Source organism: Crinia signifera, unplaced genomic scaffold (genome assembly GCF_055691185.1).
Source record: "Crinia signifera unplaced genomic scaffold, ASM5569118v1 HAP2_SCAFFOLD_70, whole genome shotgun sequence".
In the NCBI taxonomy this organism is placed as follows: domain Eukaryota; kingdom Metazoa; phylum Chordata; class Amphibia; order Anura; family Myobatrachidae; genus Crinia; species Crinia signifera.
This window is the reverse complement of record NW_028142600.1, coordinates 702,241-714,560: the sequence shown is the minus strand read 5'-3', so window position 1 is coordinate 714,560 and position 12,320 is coordinate 702,241.

Genomic DNA, 12,320 nt, shown 5'->3' with positions numbered 1-12,320 from the left:
TTGGATGTGTACCTGGAGTTTAAAGCAGAAAAACTGGAACTTTTACAATTTTCATTTTTTGACCAAAACGACAGGTCCGGAGCTGATAAAAATGTTGATATGGATGTAATTTTTTTTCTGACTGCAGTTTCAAAACCATGCACCAGAATCAACTTCTTTCATCTCAGTAATGCATTTTGGATGTGTACCTAGAGTTTAAAGCAGAAAAACAGGAACTTTTCGATGTTTCATTTTTTGACCAAAACGACAGGTCCGGAGCTGATAAAAATGTTGATATGGATGTAATTTTTTTTCTGACTGCGATTATAAAACCATGCACCAGAATTCACTTCTTTCAACTCAGTAATGCATTTTGGATGTGTACCTAGAGTTTAAAGCAGAAAAACAGGAACTTTTAGAATTTTCAATTTTTGACCAAAACGACAGGTCCGGAGCTGATAAAAATGTTGATATGGATGTAATTTTTTTTCTGACTGTGGTTTCAAAACCATGCACCAGAATCAACTTCTTTCAACTCAGTAATACATTTTGGATGTGTACCTAGAGTTTAAAGCAGAAAAACAGGAACTTTTAGAATTTTCATTTTTTGACCAAAACGACAGGTCCAGAGCTGATAAAAATGTTGATATGGATGTATTTTTTTTTCTGACTGCGGTTTCAAAACCATGCACCAGAATCAACTTCTTTCAACTCAGTAATACATTTTGGATGTGTACCTAGAGTTTAAAGCATAAAAACAGGAAGTTTTAGAATTTTCATTTTTTGACCAAAACGACAGGTCCGGAGCTGATAAAAATGTTGATATGGATGTAATTTTTTTTCTGACTGCGGTTTCAAAACCATGCACCAGAATCAACTTCTTTCAACTCAGTAATACATTTTGGATGTGTACCTAGAGTTTAAAGCAGAAAAAAAGGAACTTTTAGAATTTTCATTTTTTTACCAAAACGACAGGTCCGGAGCTGATAAAAATGTTGATATGGATGTAATTTTTTTTTCTGACTGCGGTTTCAAAACCATGCACCAGAATCAACTTCTTTCAACTCAGTAATACATTTTGGATGTGTACCTAGAGTTTAAAGCAGAAAAAAAGGAACTTTTAGAATTTTCATTTTTTGACCAAAACGACAGGTCCGGAGCTGATAAAAATGTTGATATGGATGTAATTTTTTTTCTGACTGCGGTTTCAAAACCATGCACCAGAATCAACTTCTTTTAACTCAGTAATTCATTTTGGATGTGTACCTAGAGTTTAAAGCAGAAAAACAGAAACTTTTAGAATTTTCATTTTTTGACCAAAACGACAGGACTGGAGCTGATAAAAATGTTGATATGGATGTAATTTTTTTTCTGACTACGGTTTCAAAACCATGCACCAGAATCAACTTCTTTCAACTCAGTAATACATTTTGGATGTGTACCTAGAGTTTAAAGCAGAAAAACAGGAACTTTTAGAATTTTCATTTTTTGACCAAAACAACAGGACCGGAGCTGATAAAAATGTTGATATGGATGTAATTTTTTTTCTGACTGCGATTATAAAACCATGCACCAGAATTCACTTCTTTCAACTCAGTAATGCATTTTGATGTGTACCTAGAGTTTAAAGCAGAAAAATAGGAACTTTTAGAATTTAAATTTTTTGACCAAAACGACAGGTCCGGAGCTGATACAAATGTTGATATGGATGTAATTTTTTTTCTGACTGCAGTTTCAAATACATGCACCAGAATCAACTTCTTTCAACTCAGTAATGCTTTTTGGATGTGTACCTGGAGTTTAAAGCAGAAAAACAGGAACTTTTAGAATGTTCATTTTTTGACCAAAACGACAGGTCCGGAGCTGATAAAAATGTTGATATGGATGTAATTTTTTTTCTGACTGCAGTTTCAAAACCATGCACCAGAATCAACTTCTTTCATCTCAGTAATGCATTTTGGATGTGTACCTAGAGTTTAAAGCAGAAAAACAGGAACTTTTCGATCTTTCATTTTTTGACCAAAACGACAGGTCCGGAGCTGATAAAAATGTTGATATGGATGTAATTTTTTTTCTGACTGCGATTATAAAACCATGCACCAGAATTCACTTCTTTCAACTCAGTAATGCATTTTGGATGTGTACCTAGAGTTTAAAGCAGAAAAACAGGAACTTTTAGAATTTTCATTTTTTGACCAAAACAACAGGACCGGAGCTGATAAAAATGTTGATATGGATGTAATTTTTTTTCTGACTGCGGTTTCAAAACCATGCACCAGAATCAACTTCTTTCAACTCAGTAATACATTTTGGATGTGTACCTAGAGTTTAAAGCAGAAAAAAAGGAACTTTTAGAATTTTCATTTTTTGACCAAAACGACAGGTCCGGAGCTGATAAAAATGTTGATATGGATGTAATTTTTTTTCTGACTGCGGTTTCAAAACCATGCACCAGAATCAACTTCTTTCAACTCAGTAATACATTTTGGATGTGTACCTAGAGTTTAAAGCAGAAAAAAAGGAACTTTTAGAATTTTCATTTTTTGACCAAAACGACAGGTCCGGAGCTGATAAAAATGTTGATATGGATGTAATTTTTTTTCTGACTGCGGTTTCAAAACCATGCACCAGAATCAACTTCTTTTAACTCAGTAATTCATTTTGGATGTGTACCTAGAGTTTAAAGCAGAAAAACAGAAACTTTTAGAATTTTCATTTTTTGACCAAAACGACAGGACTGGAGCTGATAAAAATGTTGATATGGATGTAATTTTTTTTCTGACTGCGGTTTCAAAACCATGCACCAGAATCAACTTCTTTCAACTCAGTAATACATTTTGGATGTGTACCTAGAGTTTAAAGCAGAAAAACAGGAACTTTTAGAATTTTCATTTTTTGACCAAAACGACAGGTCCAGAGCTGATAAAAATGTTGATATGGATGTATTTTTTTTCTGACTACGGTTTCAAAACCATGCACCAGAATCAACTTCTTTCCACTCAGTAATACATTTTGGATGTGTACCTAGAGTTTAAAGCATAAAAACAGGAAGTTTTAGAATTTTCATTTTTTGACCAAAACGACAGGTCCGGAGCTGATAAAAATGTTGATATGGATGTAATTTTTTTTCTGACTGCGATTATAAAACCATGCACCAGAATCAACTTCTTTCATCTCAGTAATGCATTTTGGATGTGTACCTAGAGTTTAAAGCAGAAAAACAGGAACTTTTAGAATTTTCATTTTTTGACCAAAACAACAGAACCGGAGCTGATAAAAATGTTGATATGGATGTAATTTTTATTCTGACTGCGATTTCAAAACCATGCACCAGAATCAACTTCTTTCAACTCAGTAATACATTTTGGATGTGTACCTAGAGTTTAAAGCAGAAAAAAAGGAACTTTTAGAATTTTCATTTTTTGACCAAAACGACAGGTCCGGAGCTGATAAAAATGTTGATATGGATGTAATTTTTTTTCTGACTGCGGTTTCAAAACCATGCACCAGAATCAACTTCTTTTAACTCAGTAATTCATTTTGGATGTGTACCTAGAGTTTAAAGCAGAAAAACAGAAACTTTTAGAATTTTCATTTTTTGACCAAAACGACAGGACTGGAGCTGATAAAAATGTTGATATGGATGTAATTTTTTTTCTGACTGCGGTTTCAAAACCATGCACCAGAATCAACTTCTTTCAACTCAGTAATACATTTTGGATGTGTACCTAGAGTTTAAAGCAGAAAAACAGGAACTTTTAGAATTTTCATTTTTTGACCAAAACGACAGGTCCAGAGCTGATAAAAATGTTGATATGGATGTATTTTTTTTCTGACTACGGTTTCAAAACCATGCACCAGAATCAACTTCTTTCCACTCAGTAATACATTTTGGATGTGTACCTAGAGTTTAAAGCATAAAAACAGGAAGTTTTAGAATTTTCATTTTTTGACCAAAACGACAGGTCCGGAGCTGATAAAAATGTTGATATGGATGTAATTTTTTTTCTGACTGCGATTATAAAACCATGCACCAGAATCAACTTCTTTCATCTCAGTAATGCATTTTGGATGTGTACCTAGAGTTTAAAGCAGAAAAACAGGAACTTTTAGAATTTTCATTTTTTGACCAAAACAACAGAACCGGAGCTGATAAAAATGTTGATATGGATGTAATTTTTATTCTGACTGCGATTTCAAAACCATGCACCAGAATCAACTTCTTTCAACTCAGTAATACATTTTGGATGTGTACCTGGAGTTTAAAGCAGAAAAACAGGAACTTTTAGAATTTTCATTTTTTGACCAAAACGACAGGTCCGGAGCTGATAAAAATGTTGATATGGATGTAATTTTTTTTCTGACTGCGGTTTCAAAACCATGCACCAGAATCAACTTCTTTCAACTCAGTAATACATTTTGGATGTGTACCTAGAGTTTAAAGCAGAAAAACAGGAACTTTTAGAATTTTCATTTTTTGACCAAAACGACAGGTCCAGAGCTGATAAAAATGTTGATATGGATGTATTTTTTTTCTGACTACGGTTTCAAAACCATGCACCAGAATCAACTTCTTTCAACTCAGTAATGCATTTTGATGTGTACCTAGAGTTTAAAGCAGAAAAACAGGAACTTTTAGAATTTTCATTTTTTGACCAAAACAACAGGACCGGAGCTGATAAAAATGTTGATATGGATGTAATTTTTTTTCTGACTGCGGTTTCAAAACCATGCACCAGAATCAACTTCTTTCAACTCAGTAATACATTTTGGATGTGTACCTAGAGTTTAAAGCAGAAAAAAAGGAACTTTTAGAATTTTAATTTTTTGACCAAAACGACAGGTCCGGAGCTGATAAAAATGTTGATATGGATGTAATTTTTTTTCTGACTGCGGTTTCAAAACCATGCACCAGAATCAACTTCTTTCAACTCAGTAATACATTTTGGATGTGTACCTAGAGTTTAAAGCAGAAAAAAAGGAACTTTTAGAATTTTCATTTTTTGACCAAAACGACAGGTCCGGAGCTGATAAAAATGTTGATATGGATGTAATTTTTTTTCTGACTGCGGTTTCAAAACCATGCACCAGAATCAACTTCTTTTAACTCAGTAATTCATTTTGGATGTGTACCTAGAGTTTAAAGCAGAAAAACAGAAACTTTTAGAATTTTCATTTTTTGACCAAAACGACAGGACTGGAGCTGATAAAAATGTTGATATGGATGTAATTTTTTTCTGACTACGGTTTCAAAACCATGCACCAGAATCAACTTCTTTCAACTCAGTAATACATTTTGGATGTGTACCTAGAGTTTAAAGCAGAAAAACAGGAACTTTTAGAATTTTCATTTTTTGACCAAAACAACAGGACCGGAGCTGATAAAAATGTTGATATGGATGTAATTTTTTTTCTGACTGCGATTATAAAACCATGCACCAGAATTCACTTCTTTCAACTCAGTAATGCATTTTGATGTGTACCTAGAGTTTAAAGCAGAAAAATAGGAACTTTTAGAATTTAAATTTTTTGACCAAAACGACAGGTCCGGAGCTGATACAAATGTTGATATGGATGTAATTTTTTTTCTGACTGCAGTTTCAAATACATGCACCAGAATCAACTTCTTTCAACTCAGTAATGCTTTTTGGATGTGTACCTGGAGTTTAAAGCAGAAAAACTGGAACTTTTACAATTTTCATTTTTTGACCAAAACGACAGGTCCGGAGCTGATAAAAATGTTGATATGGATGTAATTTTTTTTCTGACTGCAGTTTCAAAACCATGCACCAGAATCAACTTCTTTCATCTCAGTAATGCATTTTGGATGTGTACCTAGAGTTTAAAGCAGAAAAACAGGAACTTTTCGATGTTTCATTTTTTGACCAAAACGACAGGTCCGGAGCTGATAAAAATGTTGATATGGATGTAATTTTTTTTCTGACTGCGATTATAAAACCATGCACCAGAATTCACTTCTTTCAACTCAGTAATGCATTTTGGATGTGTACCTAGAGTTTAAAGCAGAAAAACAGGAACTTTTAGAATTTTCAATTTTTGACCAAAACGACAGGTCCGGAGCTGATAAAAATGTTGATATGGATGTAATTTTTTTTCTGACTGTGGTTTCAAAACCATGCACCAGAATCAACTTCTTTCAACTCAGTAATACATTTTGGATGTGTACCTAGAGTTTAAAGCAGAAAAACAGGAACTTTTAGAATTTTCATTTTTTGACCAAAACGACAGGTCCAGAGCTGATAAAAATGTTGATATGGATGTATTTTTTTTTCTGACTGCGGTTTCAAAACCATGCACCAGAATCAACTTCTTTCAACTCAGTAATACATTTTGGATGTGTACCTAGAGTTTAAAGCATAAAAACAGGAAGTTTTAGAATTTTCATTTTTTGACCAAAACGACAGGTCCGGAGCTGATAAAAATGTTGATATGGATGTAATTTTTTTTCTGACTGCGGTTTCAAAACCATGCACCAGAATCAACTTCTTTCAACTCAGTAATACATTTTGGATGTGTACCTAGAGTTTAAAGCAGAAAAAAAGGAACTTTTAGAATTTTCATTTTTTTACCAAAACGACAGGTCCGGAGCTGATAAAAATGTTGATATGGATGTAATTTTTTTTTCTGACTGCGGTTTCAAAACCATGCACCAGAATCAACTTCTTTTAACTCAGTAATTCATTTTGGATGTGTACCTAGAGTTTAAAGCAGAAAAACAGAAACTTTTAGAATTTAAATTTTTTGACCAAAACGACAGGTCCGGAGCTGATACAAATGTTGATATGGATGTAATTTTTTTTCTGACTGCAGTTTCAAATACATGCACCAGAATCAACTTCTTTCAACTCAGTAATGCTTTTTGGATGTGTACCTGGAGTTTAAAGCAGAAAAACAGGAACTTTTAGAATTTTCATTTTTTGACCAAAACGACAGGTCCGGAGCTGATAAAAATGTTGATATGGATGTAATTTTTTTTCTGACTGCAGTTTCAAAACCATGCACCAGAATCAACTTCTTTCATCTCAGTAATGCATTTTGGATGTGTACCTAGAGTTTAAAGCAGAAAAAAAGGAACTTTTAGAATTTTCATTTTTTGACCAAAACGACAGGTCCGGAGCTGATAACAATGTTGATATGGATGTAATTTTTTTTCTGACTGCGGTTTCAAAACCATGCACCAGAATCAACTTCTTTTAACTCAGTAATTCATTTTGGATGTGTACCTAGAGTTTAAAGCAGAAAAACAGAAACTTTTAGAATTTTCATTTTTTTACCAAAACGACAGGACTGGAGCTGATAAAAATGTTGATATGGATGTAATTTTTTTTCTGACTACGGTTTCAAAACCATGCACCAGAATCAACTTCTTTCAACTCAGTAATACATTTTGGATGTGTACCTAGAGTTTAAAGCAGAAAAACAGGAACTTTTAGAATTTTCATTTTTTGACCAAAACAACAGGACCGGAGCTGATAAAAATGTTGATATGGATGTAATTTTTTTTCTGACTGCGATTATAAAACCATGCACCAGAATTCACTTCTTTCAACTCAGTAATGCATTTTGATGTGTACCTAGAGTTTAAAGCAGAAAAATAGGAACTTTTAGAATTTAAATTTTTTGACCAAAACGACAGGTCCGGAGCTGATACAAATGTTGATATGGATGTAATTTTTTTTCTGACTGCAGTTTCAAAACCATGCACCAGAATCAACTTCTTTCATCTCAGTAATGCATTTTGGATGTGTACCTAGAGTTTAAAGCAGAAAAACAGGAACTTTTCGATCTTTCATTTTTTGACCAAAACGACAGGTCCGGAGCTGATACTAAATGTTGATATGGATGTAATTTTTTTTCTGACTGCGATTATAAAACCATGCACCAGAATTCACTTCTTTCAACTCAGTAATGCATTTTGGATGTGTACCTAGAGTTTAAAGCAGAAAAACAGGAACTTTTAGAATTTTCAATTTTTGACCAAAACGACAGGTCCGGAGCTGATAAAAATGTTGATATGGATGTAATTTTTTTTTCTGACTGCGGTTTCAAAACCATGCACCAGAATCAACTTCTTTCAACTCAGTAATACATTTTGGATGTGTACCTAGAGTTTAAAGCAGAAAAACAGGAACTTTTAGAATTTTCATTTTTTGACCAAAACGACAGGTCCAGAGCTGATAAAAATGTTGATATGGATGTATTTTTTTTTCTGACTGCTGTTTCAAAACCATGCACCAGAATCAACTTCTTTCAACTCAGTAATACATTTTGGATGTGTACCTAGAGTTTAAAGCATAAAAACAGGAAGTTTTAGAATTTTCATTTTTTGACCAAAACGACAGGTCCGGAGCTGATAAAAATGTTGATATGGATGTAATTTTTTTTCTGACTGCGGTTTCAAAACCATGCACCAGAATCAACTTCTTTTAACTCAGTAATTCATTTTGGATGTGTACCTAGAGTTTAAAGCAGAAAAACAGAAACTTTTAGAATTTTCATTTTTTGACCAAAACGACAGGACTGGAGCTGATAAAAATGTTGATATGGATGTAATTTTTTTTCTGACTACGGTTTCAAAACCATGCACCAGAATCAACTTCTTTCAACTCAGTAATACATTTTGGATGTGTACCTAGAGTTTAAAGCAGAAAAACAGGAACTTTTAGAATTTTCATTTTTTGACCAAAACAACAGGACCGGAGCTGATAAAAATGTTGATATGGATGTAATTTTTTTTCTGACTGCGGTTTCAAAACCATGCACCAGAATCAACTTCTTTCAACTCAGTAATACATTTTGGATGTGTACCTAGAGTTTAAAGCAGAAAAACAGGAACTTTTAGAATTTTCATTTTTTGACCAAAACAACAGGACCGGAGCTGATAAAAATGTTGATATGGATGTAATTTTTTTTCTGACTGCGATTATAAAACCATGCACCAGAATTCACTTCTTTCAACTCAGTAATGCATTTTGATGTGTACCTAGAGTTTAAAGCAGAAAAATAGGAACTTTTAGAATTTAAATTTTTTGACCAAAACGACAGGTCCGGAGCTGATACAAATGTTGATATGGATGTAATTTTTTTTCTGACTGCAGTTTCAAATACATGCACCAGAATCAACTTCTTTCAACTCAGTAATGCTTTTTGGATGTGTACCTGGAGTTTAAAGCAGAAAAACAGGAACTTTTAGAATTTTCATTTTTTGACCAAAACGACAGGTCCGGAGCTGATAAAAATGTTGATATGGATGTAATTTTTTTTCTGACTGCGGTTTCAAAACCATGCACCAGAATCAACTTCTTTCATCTCAGTAATGCATTTTGGATGTGTACCTAGAGTTTAAAGCAGAAAAACAGGAACTTTTCGATCTTTCATTTTTTGACCAAAACGACAGGTCCGGAGCTGATAAAAATGTTGATATGGATGTAATTTTTTTTCTGACTGCGATTATAAAACCATGCACCAGAATTCACTTCTTTCAACTCAGTAATGCATTTTGGATGTGTACCTAGAATTTAAAGCAGAAAAACAGGAACTTTTAGAATTTTCAATTTTTGACCAAAACGACAGGTCCGGAGCTGATAAAAATGTTGATATGGATGTAATTTTTTTTCTGACTGCGGTTTCAAAACCATGCACCAGAATCAACTTCTTTCAACTCAGTAATACATTTTGGATGTGTACCTAGAGTTTAAAGCAGAAAAACAGGAACTTTTAGAATTTTCATTTTTTGACCAAAACAACAGGACCGGAGCTGATAAAAATGTTGATATGGATGTAATTTTTTTTCTGACTGCGATTATAAAACCATGCACCAGAATTCACTTCTTTCAACTCAGTAATGCATTTTGATGTGTACCTAGAGTTTAAAGCAGAAAAATAGGAACTTTTAGAATTTAAATTTTTTGACCAAAACGACAGGTCCGGAGCTGATACAAATGTTGATATGGATGTAATTTTTTTTCTGACTGCAGTTTCAAATACATGCACCAGAATCAACTTCTTTCAACTCAGTAATGCTTTTTGGATGTGTACCTGGAGTTTAAAGCAGAAAAACAGGAACTTTTAGAATTTTCATTTTTTGACCAAAACGACAGGTCCGGAGCTGATAAAAATGTTGATATGGATGTAATTTTTTTTCTGACTGCAGTTTCAAAACCATGCACCAGAATCAACTTCTTTCATCTCAGTAATGCATTTTGGATGTGTACCTAGAGTTTAAAGCAGAAAAACAGGAACTTTTCGATCTTTCATTTTTTGACCAAAACGACAGGTCCGGAGCTGATAAAAATGTTGATATGGATGTAATTTTTTTTCTGACTGCGATTATAAAACCATGCACCAGAATTCACTTCTTTCAACTCAGTAATGCATTTTGGATGTGTACCTAGAATTTAAAGCAGAAAAACAGGAACTTTTAGAATTTTCAATTTTTGACCAAAACGACAGGTCCGGAGCTGATAAAAATGTTGATATGGATGTAATTTTTTTTCTGACTGCGGTTTCAAAACCATGCACCAGAATCAACTTCTTTCAACTCAGTAATACATTTTGGATGTGTACCTAGAGTTTAAAGCAGAAAAACAGGAACTTTTAGAATTTTCATTTTTTGACCAAAACGACAGGTCCAGAGCTGATAAAAATGTTGATATGGATGTATTTTTTTTTCTGACTGCGGTTTCAAAACCATGCACCAGAATCAACTTCTTTCAACTCAGTAATACATTTTGGATGTGTACCTAGAGTTTAAAGCATAAAAACAGGAAGTTTTAGAATTTTCATTTTTTGACCAAAACGACAGGTCCGGAGCTGATAAAAATGTTGATATGGATGTAATTTTTTTTCTGACTGCGGTTTCAAAACCATGCACCAGAATCAACTTCTTTCAACTCAGTAATACATTTTGGATGTGTACCTAGAGTTTAAAGCAGAAAAAAAGGAACTTTTAGAATTTTCATTTTTTGACCAAAACGACAGGTCCGGAGCTGATAAAAATGTTGATATGGATGTAATTTTTTTTCTGACTGCGGTTTCAAAACCATGCACCAGAATCAACTTCTTTTAACTCAGTAATTCATTTTGGATGTGTACCTAGAGTTTAAAGCAGAAAAACAGAAACTTTTAGAATTTTCATTTTTTGACCAAAACGACAGGACTGGAGCTGATAAAAATGTTGATATGGATGTAATTTTTTTTCTGACTACGGTTTCAAAACCATGCACCAGAATCAACTTCTTTCAACTCAGTAATACATTTTGGATGTGTACCTAGAGTTTAAAGCAGAAAAACAGGAACTTTTAGAATTTTCATTTTTTGACCAAAACAACAGGACCGGAGCTGATAAAAATGTTGATATGGATGTAATTTTTTTTCTGACTGCGATTATAAAACCATGCACCAGAATTCACTTCTTTCAACTCAGTAATGCATTTTGATGTGTACCTAGAGTTTAAAGCAGAAAAATAGGAACTTTTAGAATTTAAATTTTTTGACCAAAACGACAGGTCCGGAGCTGATACAAATGTTGATATGGATGTAATTTTTTTTCTGACTGCAGTTTCAAATACATGCACCAGAATCAACTTCTTTCAACTCAGTAATGCTTTTTGGATGTGTACCTGGAGTTTAAAGCAGAAAAACAGGAACTTTTAGAATGTTCATTTTTTGACCAAAACGACAGGTCCGGAGCTGATAAAAATGTTGATATGGATGTAATTTTTTTTCTGACTGCAGTTTCAAAACCATGCACCAGAATCAACTTCTTTCATCTCAGTAATGCATTTTGGATGTGTACCTAGAGTTTAAAGCAGAAAAACAGGAACTTTTCGATCTTTCATTTTTTGACCAAAACGACAGGTCCGGAGCTGATAAAAATGTTGATATGGATGTAATTTTTTTTCTGACTGCGATTATAAAACCATGCACCAGAATTCACTTCTTTCAACTCAGTAATGCATTTTGGATGTGTACCTAGAGTTTAAAGCAGAAAAACAGGAACTTTTAGAATTTTCATTTTTTGACCAAAACAACAGGACCGGAGCTGATAAAAATGTTGATATGGATGTAATTTTTTTTCTGACTGCGGTTTCAAAACCATGCACCAGAATCAACTTCTTTCAACTCAGTAATACATTTTGGATGTGTACCTAGAGTTTAAAGCAGAAAAAAAGGAACTTTTAGAATTTTCATTTTTTGACCAAAACGACAGGTCCGGAGCTGATAAAAATGTTGATATGGATGTAATTTTTTTTCTGACTGCGGTTTCAAAACCATGCACCAGAATCAACTTCTTTCAACTCAGTAATACATTTTGGATG